Source organism: Rana temporaria, chromosome 13 (genome assembly GCF_905171775.1).
Source record: "Rana temporaria chromosome 13, aRanTem1.1, whole genome shotgun sequence".
Classification (NCBI taxonomy): Eukaryota; Metazoa; Chordata; class Amphibia; order Anura; family Ranidae; genus Rana; species Rana temporaria.
Window position 1 is genome coordinate 80,693,510 of NC_053501.1, and position 15,626 is coordinate 80,709,135.

At 45.4% G+C, this 15,626-nt stretch overlaps 1 protein-coding gene across 2 annotated transcripts in view; it reads left to right on the forward strand.

Moving 5' to 3' along the window:
* The first annotated feature begins 502 nt into the window (after positions 1-502).
* PALS1 (protein associated with LIN7 1, MAGUK family member) overlaps positions 503-15,626 on the forward strand; it is a 340,500-nt gene continuing 325,376 nt past the window's right edge. The window contains exon 1 of one of the 2 annotated variants that reach the window (XM_040332883.1): positions 503-670. The gene's annotated coding sequence lies outside the window, so the exon portion shown is untranslated. The remainder of the gene's footprint in view (positions 671-15,626) is intronic. The other variant, XM_040332882.1, reaches the window with a different exon arrangement.

Here is a 15,626-nt window from a genome sequence, read left to right on the forward strand (position 1 = left end):
CAACTCGTGACGCGCTGTATGCGACCGTCGGAAGGCTGTCAATCAAATAGGAACGCCCAGTCCCGAAGACCATACCCGGAAGCGGCGGAGAACATCTATCACTAAAACGGTAAGTACTGCATTGATTTAAAAAAAAAAACACCCGATTCTGCTTCCCGTAATTAGCCTCAATCTAATGTTAAAAAAAAAATTCGGGTGAGCCCCCGCTTTAAAATGTTGGCAGCAACAATACAGTACTGTACAATCATATATGCCTCAAGTAACTCGGTTTTAGTGCTGAGAAGAACTGTAGATTTATGCTTTCCCCAGCAGAGGGCGCGCTGTCTTGTAGCAGTTTTTACTACGCGTGCGTGTTGTCAAGCTTTCCCTACGGGAGCACCCGTGATCTCTAGCCGCGTTACGTCATTCCTGTTCCAACCACTGATAGTAAACATGAACTGGTCTTCCCAGTCCCACAGAATACGCATGCGCGGGATCGAAACCTCACAAGCGTTTGCGAGCATGCGCAGCGTCCTTTTGCCTGGCTTTCCCTGTTCTTCCCGCATGCGCAGTTGCTGTATGTGAAGTCTGGGATACTCCCGCGTCAGTGTCTTGACATTCCGTGCAGGGAGAAGGAACATTATTGTACCGAAACTGCAAAAGTAACGAGACTGTCTGCTGGCTATACAAGGTACGGTCCGCGTCTGGGCTTAGGGGTGGAGGGAGTTCCTCCACACAACCTGTACACAAAGGTGAAGGGGGTGGGGGTGTTAAGGGTGTATTTATACTGAGACAGCTTAATGGAACTACAAATGCCAGTACTTGCAAAGAACTGGGCCTGGCCATTGTATACTGAGCTGGTCCTGTGTAGTGTATGAGGAGCTGTGATGTGTGGAGCTCATTGAAGTGTGCAACCTGTTGCTGGAGTTCCCATTCCCGGGGATGAGCCTGTGCTTGGAGAGGCCTGTGAGGTCCCAGGAAGGGCTATGTGAGGAGGAGGAATGGGTGCTCAGGAATCTCTCATTTATCAATACATGTCATTCATTTCTATCATTACATTATACTGGATAAAGATAATGGAAGGCCTCCAGGTTGGGTGGGCACAAAACTTCATTCACTAATAAGGCGACTGCCACAATAATCCTCTTTTAGCAGTTAATTGATGTAATTGGTCATCTGCCTGGTAACCGCGCTGCCATGTACCCAGCAGGTCTTGAGCAGAAACTCATAAGAAAACAAAAGATCAGCACCACACAGTGCTGCCACCGCTGCCTGGTAACCGCGCTGCCACCGCTGCCTGGTAACCGCGCTGCCATGTACCCAGCAGGTCTTGAGCAGAAAGTCCTATACTGTCTCTGTTGCCTGGTGACTGAGCTGTCACTGCTGCCTGGTAAACCATACTGCCACCTCTGCCTGGTAGACCGTGCTGCCACCGCTGCCATGTACCCTGCGGGTCTTGAGGTGCAACTAAAAAAAAACAAAAGATCAGCGCTACACTCGCTGAAAGTTAAAAAATAAATCTAAGATCGAAATTGAATAGTGTGGGGGCTATAATAACCTAAGCCTTAGGTCCTAAGATAATACTAAGATCACTTATAAGTATTTGCTGAGCAATTGCCGCAGTATACAATAAAAAATATAAATACATAACGATTTGACAGACAAAAGATATTAATCTTGGAGGCATAGGTTTTATCCAATTAATGTCTTACTATCACAGCTGGCTGAAGCTAGGCTGCCTCTGTGAGCAGGGCTGGGGACCCGAGCACTGCAAAACAATTGGGGAAGGGGGAAAGAGAGGTACCAGGCCGCCAATAGTATAGTAAGATTTATTTATAGAATATATAAAAACATTAGTTCTGCACTCACAAACATGTGACGAAGGTATGTAAACGGTTCTGTGTAAAGCTGTCTGATGATCATGGGAGAGCTGCAGATGCGATGCCGGTGCTGAGATCCAGTGCAGCTGCCAAAGAGCTGTCTTGGGAGCCTCGGGGGAACTGTCAAACAAGCTGTCAGGTTCCTGTAGCCAATCGGGAACGCATCTCGGAGGCCAAACCACGCCTCCTTCAACAGACTTACTACACTATTGGCATCCTGGCACCTCCCCCTAACTCTTGAGCAGCAACTTTCCTGTAACCCCATGTAGTGATATCGTCTAATGCTGGCCATACACGGGTCGAATTTCAAAAGAACTTTATTTTGACAATTAGAAAATTTGTGTGTTTTGTGATCCGATGGTGCCACTATTGATTTAGAAAATTGGACCAACCAAGCCTTCAATTTCACCTCATGTTCCTACTGAAAAGAATTTTCGTGGCTGGGAATCTTCTTTTCTTTCTGGGAATTTTCTTTTCTTGCACATGCGCATTTCTTTTTTTGATTACATTTCTCACACGATTCTCCCATCATTGATTAGAAAATCGTTTGTTTTTTTCTAAAAAATCTCCAACATGTCCGATTATTAAAATTTGATGGCTGCACGAAAATCGACTGTTGCTGCAGCCCACTAATGGTGCGAAATACGAACCAAAAATTCATAGATAAGATTTTCTAAAGAAAGTTCTTTTGAAATTCGACCCATGTATGGCCTGCATTAGTAACTTGGGGGGTTGAGTTACTAAAACTGGAGAGTGCAAAATCCTAGTGTAGTTGTGCATGGTATCCAATCGGCTTCCAACTTCAGCTTGTTCAGTTAAAGGGGTTGTAAAGGAAATAATAAGCATCCTTTACCTGCAGACCTTCCTCTTTTCACTTCCTCATTTCACTTCCTCATTGTTCGTTTTTGCTCAGAAGTTGCTTTATTTTTTTCTCTGTTCTGTTCACTTCCTGCTTGTCTGATTTTACTGACCACCGTGAAGGGAGGCTTTACTGCGGTGGTCAGTAATGTGCTCACCCCCTCCTGGGAACTACATCTGTGTGGCAGGACGCTCTCTACGTGTTAGAGACTTCAAGGAGGTGTGAATTACTGGGTGTGCCGCAATTCATACTGGGAAATGTAGTTCTTACATGAATGAGCGCCGCAAACCAGGAAGTGAATGAGAGAACAGAAACTAGAACGCCGGAGGTGATATAGATGAAGGAATTTAATAGGTATTTACTCGTTTTTTAACAGAATCATTACATTATTCTGTCTACCTTGCAGACATTAATTTTAGGCAAAAAAAAAGTTTCCTTTAAGCTTTGACAAAAAAAAAACCTGGAAACTAATTTGGTTTTTATGCAGTGCTTCACCAGTTTTTGCACTCCCCTGATGCAGTAAATTAACTCCAAGGTGTTTAGATAAGTATGTAGTTTTATGTTTTCTGACGTTGCACTTTCTTTTACAAATCTTTTATTGGTGAATACAAAGAAAATTTCGGGTACATTACTGATCATTACACAGAAACTTTTCTCCTAGAAAATACGTGTAGTAATAGCAGTAACATTTTTACGGCCGTGTGAATAAAGCCTAAAAGTGATTCTATAGGTTACATTTTTTTTTTTTTTCAAAATAAAAGAGCATATACTTACCTGCTCTGTTTAATAATATATTGCATAGAACAATCCCTTATCTCTTCTTTTTCAGTCCCCTGCTGGCAGCTCTTTTTTCCTTCAGGTGCCCCCTGGGCTAGCTGTGTACTGAGGAGGCACCTGTGCAGGTGTTCTCCCGAACCAGGCTGTGTGTTTCTATAGACACAGTATGGAAAAGCCACACCTCCACTGCCTTGTCGCAGGATTTAAGGGAGCCTATGGCTCCCACTGCTGCCTGTGTCTCCTGTGAGAAGAGGAAGATAGAGCATTGGTGCTGCAGCCAGGACAGTGACGGAGCATAAGAGGACTCGGTTGTGTTTAGGAATAGAGTGGGGGAAACAAGTAGTGCAGCGTTTTGAAGAGTCTTCCAGTATAGCCATTAGCATTAAAGGCTATTCCAGCTTACAATGTATGTGTTCTATCTGCTTATGACAGGGCTCGACAAAATCCAGATGCCCGGTCGCAATTGCAACAAGAAATTGTGACCTGGAGCCCGCCGGTAATTGATCCTGTGTCTCCGTGCGCCCCCGCCGCAGCGGGCCCACGACTGCCGGTAATTAAGGCCGCGGCTTTGCAGCTTTGTGAAGGCCCAAGCTTACTTCTGTGACCTAGCGCCATCTGGTGGTGGCTGTTGGCATTACAAGTAAAACAGCAGTTCTTAAAGCGGGGGTTCACCCTAAAAAAAAAAAAAACATTCTTGGTCTACCATGCCATCCAGCATACTAGCGTCAGCTACAGTATGCCTTTATTTATTTTTTTGGCGCTGTACAGTTTAATCCTTTCGTTTAGTTTCAGACTAGGCGTTCCTATGAAGAGGGGAACATGATTGACGGCCGGCTATGGCGCGTCACGCTTGCCGAAAATGGCCGAAATAGGACTCGGATCTATACGGCGCCTGCGCAGTCAGCTCCTAGTCTGTGCGCAAGCGCCGTGAAGAGCCGAGTCCTACTCCGGCTATTTTCGGAACGTGTGACGCGCCATAGCCGGCCGTCGATCATGTTCCCCTCTTCATAGGAACGCCTTTCCCCGCGTGAGTCTGAATGAAACTAAAGGATTAAACTGTAAGTACAGCGCAAAAAAATAAAATGAAGGCATACTGTAGCTGACGCTAGTATGCTGGATGGCATGGTACAAAGTTGTTTTTTAGGGTGAACCTCCGCTTTAAAGTGTTTTTTTTTCACTGTCATCTCTTTCCCTATAATTAGAACCCTTAAACATTATATATATTTTTTTATTCTAACAGAGAATTGCGATCGTTGCAATACTTTCTGTCACACCGTATTTGCGCAACGGTCTTACAAGCGCACTTTTTTGGGGAAAAAATGCACTTTTTTTTTTAATTAAAAAATAAGACAACAGTAAAGTTATCCCATTTTTTTTTTTATATTGTGAAAGATAATGTTAAGCCGAGTAAATTGATACCCAACATATCGCGCTTCAAAATTGCGTCTGCTCGTGGAATGCCGTCAAACTTTTACCCTTTAAAATCTCCATAGGCGACATTTAAAAAATTCTACAGGTTGCATGTTTTGAGTTACAGAGGAGGTCTAGGGCTAGAATTATTGCTATCGCTCTAATGATTGCGGCGATATCTCACCTGTGTGGTTTGAATACCGTTTACATATGCGGGCGCTACTCAGGTATGTGTTCGCTTCTGCGCGCGAGCTGGGCGGGACGGGCGCGTTTTCTAGCTCCTAACTTTTTTTTTTAGCTGGCTCCTAGATTCCAAGCAAATTTGTTAAACCCTGGCTTATGATGTGTGTGTGTGTGGTATACACTGTACCCATGCTTCTGTGTCTAAATTCTGAAAAAGTGAATTTCTAAGTTATTGTACACTGTGATTGTTTTGATCGGTACCATTCATTGTACATTACCCAATTTCTCTGCAAAATAAAAAATAGTATAAAAAATGAAATTGCAGATTGAAACGAACTCTGCAGCTTTTGACCAAAGATGAATAATTCTCTCTTTATGGGTATAAGCCATTTATGTAGCTCCTAAAGCCTGACTGAAAAAACTGAGATGGCTTCAAGCATTCTCAAGTACTTTGGAACAACATTCATCGTGTCATCGAAAGTACTGATGGAAATTTTCATACAAATGTGTAACTGATTTTTATCTTGTACAATTTTTAAAGCGGGGTTCCAGTCATATTTTTGTTTATTAAAAGTCGGCAGCTACAAAAAGTCGCCTGTCCCACGATCCAGCTGTGCACTCAACCATGCTGTTTTCTCCTTGTGTCCTCCCTCGGCAGGTCGGCTTCTTTACTATGGGCACCTGGCTGTGACAGCTTGCGGCTTCACAGCTGGGTGCCCACTGCGCATGCGCTGTGCTCGGTGACTGGTCCAGAAATGTTCTAGGACCTGTCAAGTGTCCCAAAAGACTTCTGGAGGGAGAGCTTCCGCTTCTGATCACCTAAGGCGACCGGAACGGAAGTGGGAGCAGATACCCGACAAAATCTCTTTTGGGTGGAACTCGGCTTTAAGCAGGGAAGTTCTGCATCATACTGTACTGATGAGGATTATTTTGTGTTTCCCATTATTTGCTTAACCTCTTCAGCCCTGGAAGGTTTACCCCCCTTCATGACCAGGCCATTTCTTGCAATATGGCACTGTGTTACTTTAACTGATAATTGCGTTGTGTCCTTTTTTTCCCCACAAATAGAGCTTTCTTTTGGTGGTATTTGATCACCTGTGCGGTTTTTATTTTGAAAAATAAAATGTATTCATCAATTTAGGCCTATGTGTATTCTGCTACATGTTTTTGGTAATAATAATCCCTATAAGCTTATATTGATTGGTTTGCGGCTTTGCGCAAAAGTTAGTGTCTACAAACTATGGGGTATATTTATGGATTTTTTTTTTTTTTTTTTCCCCGCAGTCTTCTTCCAGGACAGCCCTTGAGAAATGGAGCTCCTTCCTGGACAGAAAACACATTGCCTTCAGCTCTTTAAAAGGCGGTCCTTCAGGCACCTGGTCAGTTTTTTGTGTTTCCTCAGTCGGAGGAGACATGTTGCCTTAGGAGGAACCATCTTTTAAAGGGAAGATGGGTTTGGAGAGCATCCATCATCAAGGGCTGTCCACCAGCCGAAAGTCTCCCTCGCCTTATCTCTCCGCAGGCCACGGGTTCCCTCTGCATGTGTCTGGAGTTCCCCGCCCCCCCTTTCTCCGGTGCCCGGCGAGGGAGTGGGCAGTGATGACAGGGCATGGCGTCGGCAGTGAGAGAGCTTGCTAAAGGACGCAGTGACCCAGAAGACGCCGGGGGTTGCTTCCGGTGGATGTGATTTCATCACTGCGTGCCGGAGGCTGTGGTTCCGGTTTCTGGTGCAGAGAGCAAGGGGAAGGCAGAGTCTATGTATTTAGGCGCAACAGCATGGGCTGAGAACCGCAACACACGGAGCACCATGGAGGCATCCCATGCTCCAGGGGAGTCAAAAGCCAGCTCTTCACAGGTAGGCTGGCCTGGCCAGAGCCTACTTTTCCTGTGTATGTTTTTGTATTAGAAGGGGAGCTAGAAGACCCTGGGGGAACCATCTTATAGCTCTGTGAGCACCTTGGCCCCCCAGGAGGAACAGGCTAGATGAGGCTGTTTTTGTACTTTCTTTTAAAGCCCCCTCTCTCCCTCTTATTTCCCTCTTAGAAAGAACCCAGATCAGAACATAATGCAAAAGCCCTTACCAAGTCAGACAAGAAGAAATGTCCTTGCAATACAAGGCTCTCATCCAGTTACACCAAAACTTTATGCTCTTCTTGTATCACAGCCGTGTTAAAGAGCGGGGAGGATTCACCTTTTTCTAAATTCCTCTGCTCTTTCAAAGACTAAATGCAGTCTACCTTCCAATCTTTCAGAAAATTTAGATCAGATGCCCAAATCCCAGGCTCAGCCAACAGGATCAGGTGCCCACCCCCCCGGTAGATTCAGGAGAACCTTTGGAGAATGGGGAGAATTCCCCTACAAACACTGACCCGGATTCCTCCCAATCAGATTCAGGGCAGAAGAAAGGCCAGGAGGACTCGGGCCCATCCACCAGGTTCAAACTCTCCCAGGAGGAAGTAGACGAACTAGTGGGGCCATCTATGAGACCTTGGAGTTGAAGGAAGAAAAAACCTCACTCTGAAGGCATGATAAAATGTACCAAGGGTTGAATAAAAAGAAACCCAAGGTATTCCCAGTACTCAAACTCAGGACAGAATTGGTACTTAAAGTGGAGATTCGCCCAAAAAATTAATTTTAACATTACATTCAGCCGAGTTGTCCTAATGACAATCGGCTGTTTTTTTTTTTTTTCCCCCGTACATACCGTATTTTACCGCCGCTTCCGGGTATGTCTTCTGTGGGACTGGGCGTTCCTATCTGATTGACAGGCTTCCGACTGTCGCATACTACGCGTCACGAGTTGCCGAAAGAAGCCGAACGTCGCTGCGCAGGCGCCGTATAGAGCCGCACCGACGTTCGGCTTCTTTCGGCAACTCATGATGCGCTGTATGCGACGGTCAGAAGCCTGTCAATCAGATAGGAACGCCCAGTCCCGCAGAAGACATACCCAGAAGCGGTGGTGAAATACGGTATGTACGGGGGAAAAAAACAGCCGATTGTCATTAGGACAACTCGGCTGAATGTAATGTTAAAAATTAATTTTTGGGTGAACCCCCGCTTTGAGTGGGAGGAACCAGACAAGAGACCCTTCTTCTCAGGTGGTCTGAAAATAAGTTTTCCCTTTGAGGACCCCAATTCGGTCTGGAATCGGTCCCCTAAATTAGATGCACCCCTAGGGAAGGTGTCAAACACTCAGATTTAGTCTTCGAGGACATGGGGCACTTGGGAGACCCCAAGGACAAAAGAGATGTGGTCTTGAAAAGATCATGGGACACCGCAATGGGAGCTTAAAGCGGTTGTATTGTCATTTTGTTAACTTTTACCTACAGGCAAGCCTATAATAAGGTTTACCTGTAGGTAAAAAACTTTACGGTTTAGGAGATATTCCCCTTGCAATGAGCCGCTGACTGCAGCTGCGCGTGTGCAAAGGGGATTCTTGGCTGAAGGCCCGGCAGACGCCGTACCTTGCCGGAAAAGAAGTCTCCCGCACGAATGCGCGGGAGTGACGACATCGCGGCTCCAGCCACTCTCAGTGATGGAGCCACGATACCCGGAAGACACGCCTCGTGTCAGCTACCTCAGCATGGACCAGGTAAGTTATCGACGCCTCGCCTTTTGCCTTACAGGGTTCTAAAAAAAAAAAAAAGTTCAGCGGCTTTACAACCGCTTGTGTAGCTCTTAATTTCGAATTTGGGCTAAAGCAAATACAAGAACACCTGACGGCAGGTACCCCTAGGTCAGAGCTGTTGAGATCCTTCCCCATGCTTTTTAAAGCAGTAGGTTTTATCGCAGACGCCTCGACCGAATCTTTAACCACTTAAGCCCCGGGCCATTATGCAGCTAAAGGACCAGCCCCCTTTTTGCGAAACGGCACGGCGTCACTTTAACTGACAATTGCGCGGTCGTGCGACGTGTCTCCCAAACAAAATTGACCTCCTTTTTTTTATTTTTATTTTATTTTGGTGGTATTTGATCACCTCCTGTTTTTTTTTTTTTTTTTGCTCTGTAAACAAGAATGGAGCGACAATTTTGAAAAAAAACCCAATATTTTTTACTTTTTGCTATAATATCCCCCCAAAATATCTAAAACTTTTTTTTTCCTCAGTTTAGGCCGATACGTATTCTTCTACATATTTTTGGTAAAAAAATCGCAATAAGCGTCTATTGATTGGTTTGCGCAAAAGTTATAGCGTCTACAAAATAGGGGATAGTTTTATGGCATTTTTATTAATATTTATTTTTTTTACTACTAATGGCGGTGATCAGTAATTTTTATCGTGACTGCGACATTATGGTGGACACTTTTGACACTTTTTTGGGACCATTGTCATTTTTACAGCGATCAGTGCTATAAAAATGCACTTACTGTGAAAATGACAATGGCAGTGAAGGGCTTAACCTCTAGGGGGCACTGTAGGGGTTAAGTGTGCCTTAGTGTGTGATTCTTACTGTAGGGGGGCATGGCTGGACGTGTGATGTCACTGATCGTAGTTCCCTATGACGGGGAACAGGCGATCACTGACAAGCCACTAGGAAGAACAGGGAAAGATTTGTTTACACTTGCCTCTCCCCGTTCTTCAGCTCTGTGACCTGATTGCGGGACACCGGCGGCAATCGGGTCCCACGGTCACGGAGTTTCGGACTAGGTCGAGAGTGTGCCGCCGGCAGGCGCTCGTAACTCACGGCTGGGTTATTAAAGGGGACGTACCTGTACGCCCTTGTGCCAAGCTGTGCCATTCTGTCGACGTATATCGTCGTGCGGCGGTCCACAAGTGGTTAAAGTTATCGGCCAGAGCTGCTTCGTTGTTCGTAGCAGCCAGGAGAACCCTTTGGCTCAAAACCTGGCCAGGGACACAGCCTCTAAATTACACTTGTATATCGTTCCCTTTTCAGACAAATATCTGTTTGGCACCCACTTAGATGAAGCCTTAGAGCGTACAGCTGACATAACTTTTCCTGAAGTGGGAGGAACCAGACAAGAGGCCCTTCTGAAGTTGTTTTCGTCCCCTCAAGGGAGGGGGCGAGCATGACACTCCACACCAGGGAAAAAGCCTTGCATTGCTGTGTGGAGTTACAGACAGAAGAACAGGAAGTGAGGATTTCTCAGAAGAAATAAGGACATTTAAAAGCAAAATCGAAGAATGAGGTAACTGAAGGAGGACTGCACTGAGGTAAAGGAAGCTATTTAGGGGACATTTTTTTATTTTTTTTTACCTTTACAACCCCTTTAATGGGATGTCTCATAGCAATGCTAAAATTGAGGGGAGGTAGACACAGATCAGAATAAGACTGCCATCGGGCCAGAGGATCTATACTGCTACCTGCAGTACACTATGCCCGAAAGCGGCATCCTCGTGCCCTCTCACATCTACCTGGTAGAACTTAGTAAATGTATGGACCGAAGACCAAGTAGCAGCCTTACAGATCTGAGCAATGGAGGCCTGGTGATGCACTGCCCATGAAACGCCAACTGCTCTAGTCGAGTGCGCTTTCACCTGAAAAGGAGGAATCTTATTTTCTAAACCATAGGCCTGAATAATGACTTATCGAATCCAATTTGCAATAGTGGACTTTGACCTTGCCTGGCCCTTCCTTGGGCCCTGTGGCAGAATAAACAGACAATCAGTCTTTTGTATCTGAGCCGTAGCTTGCAGATAAACTTTTACCGCTCTTACAACATCTAGACAGTGCAGACTCTCTTTCTCCGCAGACTGCGGATCTGGAAAAAAAATACGGTAGGACTATATCTAGATTCAGATGAAATCCTGAAACCACTTTAGGTAGGAAAGTCGGGTGAGGACGCAGCACCACCCTGTCATCATGAATAATCATATACGGTTCTTTACATGAAAGAGCCGACAACTCTGATACCCTCCATGCTGAGGATATGGCTACGAGAAAAATCTGTTTCTTTGTCAAAAGACTTAAAGAAGCATGGTGTAATGGTTCAAAGTGTAACTTCTGTATAACGGACAATACCAAATTCAAATCCCATGGGCACACAGGGGACTTAAACGGTAAATTCAGGCGTAGTGCTCCCTGAACAAAGGCCTGGACTAGGGAATGAGAGGCAAGCGGTTTTTAAAAGAATACCGACAAGGCCGAGATTACCAATTGCTGCAACTGCAGGTTGTACTACAGCACCAGTCATAGAGGAGAAGGCTTTCAATAAAGATTCCAGCTTCTTATTAGTTGGATCCTTATAGCCCTGAGCATTATCTATAGGACAGATCAGGCTTTTGTTTGCACAAGAAATGGCTGCATCTATAGCAGGTACCCCCCATTTCTTAGTGAAACCTTCCTCCATAGGATAAAGGAGGGAAAACTGCTTAGGAGGAGAAAACTGGTTATCTGGGTGAACAAAATGGAGTAAATATAATTAAAGGTGATCAGTGGACAGCTGCCTATGCTAATTACTTGGACGTAGTAGAGCAAGAAAGTGTTGAGAAGAAAAAAAAAAGAATACACTATACAATAAGCATAAAGCTCGAAACCGATCACACAAGGTCATACGACGAAACCGGTCGAACACGCCACAAACGTCACATCGCTTCCAGGCATCAGACTATATTTTCAACATTATATGCCATATTGTTTTTGTCTACATGTGAGTACCCATTTTTCCGTTTATTTTAATAAAGCATAAAACGATAATACACTATTTGGGGCTCCTTTTCTCTCCTATGCATGGGTTATTGCTGGATTAATATCATCAACACAGGGGGACGAGTAATGGCAAGAGGGCTACACAGTGGCCTATAATGTGAAGGCACCAGACCCTAAGAAGGGGTGAATAAGTTGGTGAGTGCGGGCCATGATCACGTAACATAATAAGAGCACGAAGCACTTTTAAAATCACTCAGCACTTGGCAATAAGGATTTGTTTATTTCCTATAAGGACATTATATTGCACAATTTTATATGCAAAAGGTTAACATAGGAACTTCAGGTTATGTCTGCACATATTCTATATTTAACAGACTAGCCCACTAGCACTTTGGTTTGCATAGAATTGTGGTATATTTATATATACTTTATTTTCAAAAGTTGTATTTTATGGCATACCTTTTGTGTAAATATTTTAGTAGTTTACATAGGCACACTGTCACTTAGGAGTATTTAGCACCTTGTGCACATGGGGCAATTTTTGCACACTGCACCTTATAGTAGGAGTCTTCCCTTTTTTAGGGAGCATCTATAAAGCCACAACGGACCAGCGTCAACTCTGAAGAAGAAGGGAGAGCAGATCACTGGGGTTTCTTGAGGGGGACCCCTGTATGCATTTGTGGCAGAGCCTGCAGCGGAGGAGGTGAGTGGTGTTTAACTGACCGACTTCACTGAGTGCGTCCTGGGTGGCTATGAAAGAAAACACCAGGTATGCACTTACTCCCTCTAGTGGTTAAAACCAGGAAAGACATCCTACTCACAGAAAATAACATTAATTAAAAAATGATCCTCTTACCTTATCCACACCGCAGGAATGCTACTAAAAAGTAGATCCGGGTTACACCCATTACAGCGGGTAAGTTGTGCCAACCTTCAGGTTTACCAAGGGTTCCTACTTAGAGGAACCTCATGAGGTAACTCTTTGTGCCACAGTTGCATTAGTACACCGAAGCCTGGATCCCAGACCTCCGCAGAGAGACATTACAGGCAAACCTTGTTTCTTCTTTACACGAGGCCCGGGTACCACCCATCTTAGGCTTTTGATATCGGCCCAAGGTATGGATCTGGTTATAGCTCCTAGGCCTTCGCAGAAGACCATCAAAAGAGGTTTCTCTTCTTGGCACATGTTCAACGTGACCAACCACCTTTAGACACTGGCAAAAAAACTGAGGTACTCTTCATTTGGGAAGGGTTATATAGGGGAGGAACTCGATTTTAATTGGATTTACCAGTTTCCAATCACCTGTGGTGACTACATAACCCATTAAGCAGGGGACAAGTCCTGGGGAAAATATTGTGGAAACTCCCACCCAAGATCCACTCCCCCGCCAAAAAAAATAAAAAATTATACGCTCATATGCATATATATTTCACAGGAAATCTAGTGCAACTTTAAGCAAGTTCTTTCTAAATCCCGTGATAACTCGCGGCAGGCCTCCGCAATGTCTCCTGGGAACAATGACAAAAGCTCCCAGGAGGCATTGACCCATCAAAACGCAGCCACTGTGCCCCATCAAAACGCAGCCACTGTGCCCCATCAAACACATACATGCACACATACATGCATATATACACATACATACATGCGCACACACACTTATAAACACACAGTAGAGAGATAGTCTTATAAAAAACGAAAGACCTTTACTTTACCTCTTCCTGCTAGGTACTGCACTGTAGGGGGGAGATAAAGAGCACAGCACTGCTTTCACTTTAGGTCTATTCCGTGCGACCAGCTCCCTGCAGTGCACAGTGCCTAGTAAAGTTCGGCTGAGGATCGGGGTAGCTGCTCCTCGTATCAAAGTATACAGGGGCCCTCAAGGGCCCCCTGCAGCAAGGGGCTCAGTCGCCATAGCGACCCCTATAATTCCACCACTGACACACAGTACAACCATAACTTAAGAGCACCCACCAGCATGAGACAGAACTGAGCACCTGCTGTGTGGGTGGTAATTCTAGTGGTAAAGATCATAAAGCACAGCGAGGATCCTATTTAAAAATACATGTATGGCATCATGCCATCGGACTCACTGTGTGCTAGCTGCCGCCAGGATTTGTTTTACTGCTCCCTCCGGGACCCTGCCTGTCCACTGCAAACATCAGTCGCAGCACCTGAGAGAGGAGCAGATACAGATCACTCCGCCAGGGGCTGGGGAAGGAAGAGAGCAGCCGGCCGAACTATAGAGAATGCAGCGCTGTGCAGGATGATGTACCTGCGCCCGAAATTGAGAAAAAAGTCCCTTCAATGCTCCCACCTCCTGGGCCCCTCTGGTTACCTGATGGGGCCCAATAAAATGTAATTGTAGCCCCCTAAGCAAGTAGGAGTGGGGGTGATTTTAGTAAGCCCTTTTATTTTATTTACAGGAAAATAAAACTAAAGGGAATGGCGTTCCTGCTATGAAAAAAGTGCAGGGACGCCGTTCCCACGCGTTCCTGCAGGACTCGAGCCCTGCCATTAAGTAATTAAAGGCTCTGTGTCCCGTGATGTATGAGCAAGAAAAGGTCTACCACTTTCAAAGCCGAGCCCTGCCATTCGGTCTCTCCTAGTCTCCGAGGATCTTTACCAAGATCTTGGAAGAGACCCTAGCACCATTAAGACTGCAAGCCATAACAATTATTCAATTGCTGTTCATAGCACCAACAAAACAAACTAATGAAAGATTTAGTGGTCGCCCCACAAGGGTTTAACACAGCTAGGATGGCTCGTCAACGTGGAGAAATCGAACCTCACTCCCTTGCAAGAAATCCTGTTTTTGGGTTACACGATCAGTTCAAAAGAACAAAAAATAATACTCCCACAAGAAAAGGTTGATAGTTTGGCACAACGGATGACACAAATGCAGACAGATCTCCCAGTTACGATAAGAGAAATAATGTCAGCCTTAGGACTCATGACTGCCTCCATCCTGGCTGTCAAATGGGCCAGGTTTCACCAAAGACCACTCCAATCCTTTCTCCTACAAAATTTGATGGGAAAGGACTTGGAGGACAAGATGTACCTCCTAGAAAAAACAAAGCAGGCCCTTTGGTGTAAAAACAAAAGCAATCTACAAAAAAGAATTGCTGTGGGCCTTCCCGATTGCACGCATATTGACTACTGATGCCAGCAGTCAGGGATGGGGGGCCCATCTAGATGGACAATGGGCACAGGGCACTTGGACTCGACTAGAGAAACAACACTTGTCCAACTACAAGGAACTGAAAGCCATAGCCAGAGGAATCTCAGCATTCCAAAATCAGCTCAGAGGCCAACATATACAGGTCAGATCCGACAATACAACCTTGGTAGCATACCTAAACAAACAAGGGGGGACCAGGAGTCCCATCTTGATGGGTATAGCGCAGGAAATATTTTCCTGGGCAGAGGAGAATCTGGAATGCCTCTCGGCAATCCATCTCAAGGGTGTACAAAACTAGAGGTCGTCCGATATGGGTTTTTCCCTGGCCGATGCCAATATTTAGAAATCGGGCCGGCCGATATATGATGTTGATTTTTGCGGCCGATATTTTAGGCCGTTTTTTTTTTTTTTGGCAGGTGGCACTGATAGGTGCCACTGGCTCGTGGCACTTACAGGTGACACTGGCAAGTGGCACTGATTGGCGGGTGGCACTAATTGGCACCAGCAGATGGCACTGATTGGCAGGTGGCACTGGATGGCACTAGTTAGCATTGGCAGGTGGCACTGGTTGGTACTGACAGATGTCACTGGCAGGTGGCACTGGATGGCAATAGTTAACACTGGTAGATGGCACTGGTTGGCATTGACACGTGGCATTGGCAGGTGGCACTTGCAGGTGGCACTGGTTGGTACTGATTGGCAGGTGGCACTAATTTGCACTGGCAGGTGGCACTGGATGGCAATAGTTGGCAC